Below are 8,177 nucleotides of genomic sequence, written 5' to 3'. Positions count from 1 at the left end.
GTATACTATACTCATGGAGGATTTCTTTAAATACATTATTTACTATCTATCTTCCTATTTGCACGATTGGTAGATATTATATTGTTCGATTGTTTGATAAATAAAATAAATAGTATTATACGGCTGGACCTAATAAATTCCATTTTTTAAATTCCACTCAGAGCTAATGCATTTCATTTATCTTCATCTTAGAAAAGTGCAGTATGTATTATGTATTCACATATCAGTATTTTTTATTTCAGTTTATACCACCCTGAAGTTAAATATAATTATACAAAAGGAAATATAAATTATTCTAATAAATATAAAATCGTTTTACAATATTATAGGACAATAAACATGAACAGTGTTTTTTGTTTTGCTTCAAGGAACTAAAAACGTTTTCAAGCGAACCCTTGCTTATACAGTAGCAGATCACATTCACAATAGTACCCTTTAAAGTTTTGTCTGATCAATCATAAATAGAAACATTTTTTCAAACTGAAAAATTATTAAAAAGGCCTGCGAAAATATGCAGCAGAGACTTTACAAAAAATTGTGAAAATTTTAAACTTTTGAGAAAAACGACGATATCTTCTCCATGGTTACTCAGAAGGAGGTTTAAAAGGTTGTATTTGTGATTTGAACTTGAATAACTTTAATATGTAATTTTGAATAATATAACATTTGGGTATTTAAAAGTGATTAAATTTCCCTTCAGCTAATAAATAAATAACATGTCGTGTTAATTTAGTGTAATTTCAAGTCAGAACTTTTGTAAATCTTTAAATCAAGCAATGATATTCATCTAATGTAGACTTATTTTCTCCTTGATATCCCGTGGTGGTCATACCATACAGGGATCCCAGGAAACATGTTAACCGACTTTATGTGCCGATGGCGAAGTTGTCGGGTAAATAATTCTGGACTTTATATGTTCGCCATCGGTTTGTCGGAGACTAAATGTTTGCAGGGCCGATAAGTAACTAAAATGAAGAAATCTATCCTTGGTCCTTTAATTTAAAAGTGACCACATTTGATGTCGAGATAAAGCGTTCACACACAAGTTCTGCTCTCTGAATATATAAAGTGAGACTCATAAAACTAAGAAATAGGAAGACGACATTGAGGTGAAATATATGAATTTGATGTTGATATAATGAATTGTGTTCATTTAACTATTTAAAGTCAAAACTTAAGTCTAATTGTCGTATTCCTATTCCACAGTTTAAAGGTTTAACATTTGTTGTTTACATTGGTTGTTTCTAGAGATGAGTATACCCATGACGGATCTGTCGTCCTCTATTCCACAGTGTACACACTGTAAACAGTACACCAGATATAAACATTAGAGAACTGCTGCAGTACAGAGCCACTCGGCTAAAAAAATATATAAAGTTAGTCAACAAAAACTATTTAGAAAAAGGAATGTGTCTTTCAAAACGTAGACCAAAAGTTGGATTTAATGAAAAGCGAAATTATTTATCCTAGTTAGGGCTGATCCAAAACAAATAGATTCTAGTACAATAGATGCCTACGTAGCTGAATTTGGACACTCTTAGTACAGCTGTATTCTTACGGTACAAGTGTCAACTTAGTTTTTGTATCTGACAAAATTATGAATAATAGTGTTAATTTTAGAATAAAGTGCTTATTTTAAATTGAAATAAGCACAACTTTTTGTGCTTTATTTTCTGGTTTTTTTTAAAGCTTTTTAATTAATCTTTGAAAACATGCCAACTAACGTGAGAAAATTTCGTTTTCCTTGTTGTATTTTACACTTGTTACGTCGTGTATAATTGGTCCATTTCTTGGTTGCCACCTATTGTACTTGATAATCTATTTGATCCAAACACATGGCTGAACCGGCCCTGATCTAATCGGGGTTCAGTCATATGTTTGGTGTCTATTCTGAACCAATAAAAATTATATGGCAGTATAATCTATCTTTCTATCTATCTCATTATCCAATTAGAGATGAATCCTTATATCGGGACTAAACAGTAAATGGAAATATTTACTTCAATTGAAACTATAGTACGATCGACCATACTTAAACTTCAACTTTACTAACATAGTTCAAATTTACAAACCTAGTTCAACCTTACAAACCTAGTTCAACTTTACAAACCTAGTTCAATTTTACATACCTAGTTCAATTTTACAAATATAGTTCAACTTTACAAACCTAGTTCAACTTTACAAACCTAGTTCAACTTTACAAACCTAGTCGAACTTTACAAACCTAGACCAACTTTACTAACATAGTTCAACTTTACATTTAGTTAAACCCTAAATGAGCCTTACATCAAAAAAAATTTATCAAATGTTGTCTTGACAATTTTTCAATGGTTTTTTTACTATTTAACGTAAATCAATATGTACGAAAATAAATTAATAGCCATGAATATGCGGAAACAGTTTCAAAGAGCTCCATATAATCATTTAATTAAAAACTAAATATCTGCAATATTCCATTTTCAGAAAGTGAAGAATACGACATTTGATGAACTCTTTTGATGCATGGCTTATATAGGGTTTAAATGTACATAGTTCAACTTTACATACCTAGTTCAACTTTACATACCTAGTTCAACTTTACATACCTAGTTCAACTTTACATACCTAGTTCAACTTGACATACCTAGTTCAACTTTACATACCTAGTTCAACTTTACATACCTAGTTCAACTTTACATACCTAGTTCAACTTTACATACCTAGTTCAACTTTACATACCTAGTTTAACTTTACAAACCTAGTAAAAACTTACAAACCTAGTTCCACTTTCCATACTTAATTAGTTCAACTTTACTAACTGCAAGTTGAACTTTACATACCTAGTTCAACTTTACAAAACTAGTTCAACCTTACTAAACTAGTTCAACTATACATACCTAGCTGTCAACTTACATACCTAGTTTAACTTTACATACCTACTTCAACTTTAAATACCTAGTTTTACTTTACATACCTAGTTTAAATTTACATACCTAGTTCAACTTTACATACCTAGTTCAACTTTACATACCTAGTTCAACTTTAATTACCTAGTTCAACTTTACATACCTAGTTCAACTTTACATACCTAGTTCAACTTTACATACCTAGTTCAACTTTAATTACCTAGTTTAATTACTTCAAACTTTAAGATTAAAGAAGTCAGAATAAAAACTGCTTTTACCTGTCATTAAAGTATTCGACAGCATTCGCTGCAAGTGGAGGTCCTAGTAAACAATTAAATGATAACTTAAAAAATAATTTTTATACAAATTGACAAATTGAGCTTTAACATTAAAATGTATTTTTAAAAAAAATAAGCAGCCAAAAAACAACTATTTTTTGTTTGTCTCGCAATTTTATATGACAAAAAAATCAAGTTTCTTTAGCCCGTTTTTCATTGCCCATCGCTATTTTAATTCTTCTTGGACTATTCTTTTTCCCATTGCCTATTTTAACTCCCCAAAACCTTTCATTTTCTGGGACCTATTCTGATGTTTTACTTAAGTAAGTAATTTCAGCTTTTGTATTACACTACACAAATTTAATCACTTTCTCCTAATATATAATATATTTTATCATTTTTCTCATTTCTTCTTTAATATGTCCAGAATATCAAAGATAAAAAGAATAAAATTGTGATATATAAATAGGCCTCGACAAACATTGTTATTTTCAATTGGGAGAAAATAAATCTGAATAAAGTATCTCTAGTTTTGGTTTTATGAGACAATATTCAAAGTACAGAAAGTGTCATTATAATAATAATTATAATTGGTCTTAAATGTCACAGTGATTCAAAAGTTGCAAGATCGCACGCAAAAATTGCTGAGTATTTTTTCAATAATTTCAGAAATATTCCAGATAAAATCAGTTGCCTTAAAATTCAAAAATGTACAAATCTGGGAATATTAAATATATTACATTGAAACCCTTAATAACGAATACATCGGAAGAATTTATCAAATGTCGTCTTGACAATTTTTCAAAGAGTTTTTTACTATATTACGTAAATTTCAGTATTTGCGAAAATAAATAAATAGCCATGAATATGCGGGAACAGTTTTAAAGAGTTCCATATACTAATTTAATTAAAAAACTAAATATCTGCAACACTCCGTTATCAGAAAGTGAAGAATACGACATTTTATGAATTCTTTCGATGTATGGTTTATTTAGGGTTTCACTGTATGGAAGTTGGTAAACTCAAAGGTTTTGCGAAATTACGTCTACAGACCTTTAAATTGTAAATATTTTAAAGGAATATATTTTAACATATTTTTTTTATTTCTAGCAATGTTTAGAGGCAAATCTCAAAGGACTTAGATATTTTAAACTTTGAATTTTGTTACAGATCCAAGTATAAAGTAAGATTTGAAATATCAAAGGTTTTTATCATCAGATTGAAAAGATAAAAGGAATAATGAAATTTGAGTTTTTGGCAAAAACTCAACTCGTTTAACCTGATTTTGAAGATAAAAATGTTGAAAAACATTGGATCTTCAAATGCTTTAAGATTGTCAAAATTTATTATTATTCTGACTTTGATACATTATTACTTTATAATGGATATTATTTTTTTATAGAAAAAACTATGATATTATTTTTTATAGAAAAAACTATGATATTATTTTCATAGAATTTGGAAGAAACTATGATTTTATTGCAAACACTTAATGACGAATAACCATCGAATAATTTTGTTGCAAATTTTGTTGACATTCATAATTGAAATGAGTTGAAAAGTAGATATGTATCATTGTATTAATGCTGCATTTTTTAAGAAAAGTAGAATGTATACCAGATTTTACAAAGATCCCAATGATGGAAAGGTTGCAAGCTCTTACGCAAAAATGGACGGCTTGTTAAAAACTGAAAAGCTTATATAAAGATCTTAATAGTTATAAAATGAACACGTCTAGGGCTGTAAAATAAATAGGTGAGTTAGTGGGGTTACAACAGTGGTGGTGCAACACTTCAAATGTCGATCAAGTCTTTAAAAAAATACAACTTTAAAAAGAAGAAGAACACGGACGTTTTAAAAAAATAGTTTGACCCAAGTTTACCTATTCTAAAGTTGTCGAATAAAAGAAAATTCAAAAATTCATTTGATCTTACGTTAAACCACAATTGTTCTTTAAAAATCTGTTGTATTCCTTAGTTATTTGTGAACTGACCTAAAAGTGCAGTGATTCCTCTAAGTCCTGTGAGCAGACCAAATGCAGGGGAAAGAAGAGAAAGTCCAAGAATACGAACAAAGCAGGGAGACATCGCAGAAATCCAAGCTCCTAAACAAAGCATTTAATTTTCTTTTGTAAATTCGTTTTCGATTGATAATCAACTCTTCTGAGAGTCTTAAAGGAACTGTAGGTTTAATTTAAAGCAATCCTCCATTAGTAAATTAGTAGATAAGCATAATTTCAACCGAACCTTCATTTTTCGATTCAAAACAGAATTGAAAACTTTAGAATAGTGAATATCGAGATCAATGCTTGATTCTCTCGTTTTCTTAATATCAAGACTAACCTAATCTTGTACTTGTATCCTGAAAAGTGTATAAAATTCAACCAATTAGAAATCGCGTATACGAAGCCGGGAAAATTAAAATTTTGCACTCCATTTAAGATTAACATACAGACACGTAAGGAACTCTCTAATTTAAAAAACCCGGTTTTTGATTTTTCTCTAATATATCCGAGAAAGAGTAGTTCAAGAAGAAAATCAAAAGTTTTCAGCTCAGTTTACTTTAAACCTTTGAGTGATCAAGAATGACAAACATATCTACAGGAACGCTTCTAATTGTTGAACAGAGTGTTTGCAACATTTTTACAGGTTTACATGTAACCTCATTGGTGTTGCAATATCGAACAATATTTTAGAGATAAACACGCAGAGTTTTCAGGTCTCGATGATCAGTCACAGGTTTTAAAGATACATAAAGTCATCTATGCGTAGAGGATTAGAAAATCAAAATTCTCGACGAACATTATAAAACGTCAATTTCATTTAATTGATGGTAAAAATATGATGGAAAAAATAATCTTTTATTATGCCTGGTTTTCTTTAACTATTCTTTTCTTTAAAAGATATTAGCCAAAAGGGTTTCCACTCGTAATACTTTTGCGCAATTTTGAAAAAATAAAACTATTATTTTTTTTTCGCTGTGCTACATTTTTGCGCGAAAAAAATAGCAATTTGCATAATCATTCGCAAACTTCATTTCGCGCAAAGTGGCGTTTTCCGCTTTTGCGTTATTCTGTTCTGCGCAATTTTGCTGAACATATTCTCATTAAAAAGTTGATTAAAGGTATAAACTGTATTCATTAGTTATCTATAAGATTGCACTTTTTGCATATAATTGCAATGCTTTAAAATGAAACTGATTACTTGCCTAAAATTCTACTTTGCAACCTGATGCATGATGGCACATTGCAAATTAAGATGTGCATGATGTCACATTGCAAATCAAGATGTGCATGATGGCACACTGCAAATCAAGATGTGCATGATGGCACATTGCAAATCAAGATGTGCATGATGGCACACTGCAAATCAAGAAGTGCATGATGGCACATTGCAAATCAAGATGTGCATTATGGCACATTGCAAATACAGATGTACACGCTATCACACAAAAATCGAGCAATATATTGCCAAATACTCATTTTAAACTTAAGCTAGACACGTAGTATTTCTAACATGTTTATTTCTAGGCCTAGAAGAAAAGATTAATGATTTGTGAGGTAAAACCAAAGGCCGAGGCGTTGAGACACTTCAAAGTTAAGTCTGTATAATATAGAAATTTGATAACTCAGGGTTGTCTTTATCTCAGTGGGCATAACCCTTTGATATTTCAATCATTTGCATTCGACTAGAAGTAGTCAAAATTTGAAATAGCATAGGTTGCCACCACACATAGATTCAGACATCTAAAAAAAACTATGCATCAATTTTCAATTTTCGATTTTTAATTTTCTTATATTAAGAGTTTTCGTCTTTGTAAAATAGCACTTTTTATTCAAAAGTTGTGGCATATTTTAAACCTTTTCGCTAGGTAAGGCAACAATAAATAATTGTGCTAAACCTGTAAATAATCCGAAACAGATTCCAAGAAAGATAAAGATTGGATAGGATCGAATGAAGCAGAAGACCAACAGAACGGGAACTGAAACAAAATATTTAAAATATAAGAATTAATTTATTGGAAAAAAATGATGTTTTCGGTTTTTGTGAAAGTATAAATTAATTATGTATTTTTGCTAGAGTTTCCAACGCAATCGGATTTTAGTTGCGCGCAATTTATAGCTATGTAAATTGCGCGCAATTCTAGAACAGTTGCGCACAATTCCGCTCTGATTGGAAAATTCCGATTGGAAGCCATAAATTTTCTATGCAAATATCAAAAAATTTTAAATTAAATCTGAAAAGTGATCAAAAATGTTCTTGATTTTTATAATTTAAAAGGGAGCCTTTGTGGATTTGTCTGCTAATAAAAAAAATGAGATTTGTCTGCTAATAAAAGAAAATGCAAAAATCACAATGATAGAAACAGCACAGATCGTAACAGGATGCAGCCAGGGTCGATCACAAAACCATCCAGCGATCAATCTTCCCACCGTAGAACTGATCCCTGAATATAATACAATCATTGCAGTGATCATTCAACAGATTGATTGTCAACTTAGGTCTTTCTTTAAATTAAAACTGCTGTTAGAATTATGAAATTGTTTAATGTTAAATATCTTTAACGTGCCATCATAATTTCTTTTGTAGATATGAATGTATGTTTGTTTAAAATATAAAGTGAAGACAACAGTCATTCTTTCTTATTTTAAAGTGAGTTTGAAATCTGTCCTGAAGTCAGATTTTGTTTGTTGTGAATTTTGGGATTAAGTATATTGATCTCCATCTTATGCAGATTCTCGGTTTAATTTAATTTCAGAGAGGTGTCCCGTCAAACCCTTCATGGACAAATTTCAATAAAGGGATCATTGATTCTCAGATATAAAAGTGTCTTTATTGGATAATGATATAGAGGTCAAGCTTTCAAGTTTAACAATACTAAAGTTCTAAACACAAAATTTCAAATACTTTTCGATATAGAGCAATTTTATTTTTAATTTATCAAATCCTGGGATTTGGGAGGATTTTCAGTTAAATCTATAATTAATGTATTCTAAATCAATAGCTTCACCTAT

Source organism: Eurytemora carolleeae, unplaced genomic scaffold (assembly GCF_000591075.1).
Source record: "Eurytemora carolleeae unplaced genomic scaffold, Eaff_2.0 scaffold370, whole genome shotgun sequence".
NCBI classification, from domain to species: Eukaryota; Metazoa; Arthropoda; class Copepoda; order Calanoida; family Temoridae; genus Eurytemora; species Eurytemora carolleeae.
The sequence above is the reverse complement of the archived record's forward strand: the minus strand, read 5'-3'. Positions refer to the sequence as shown.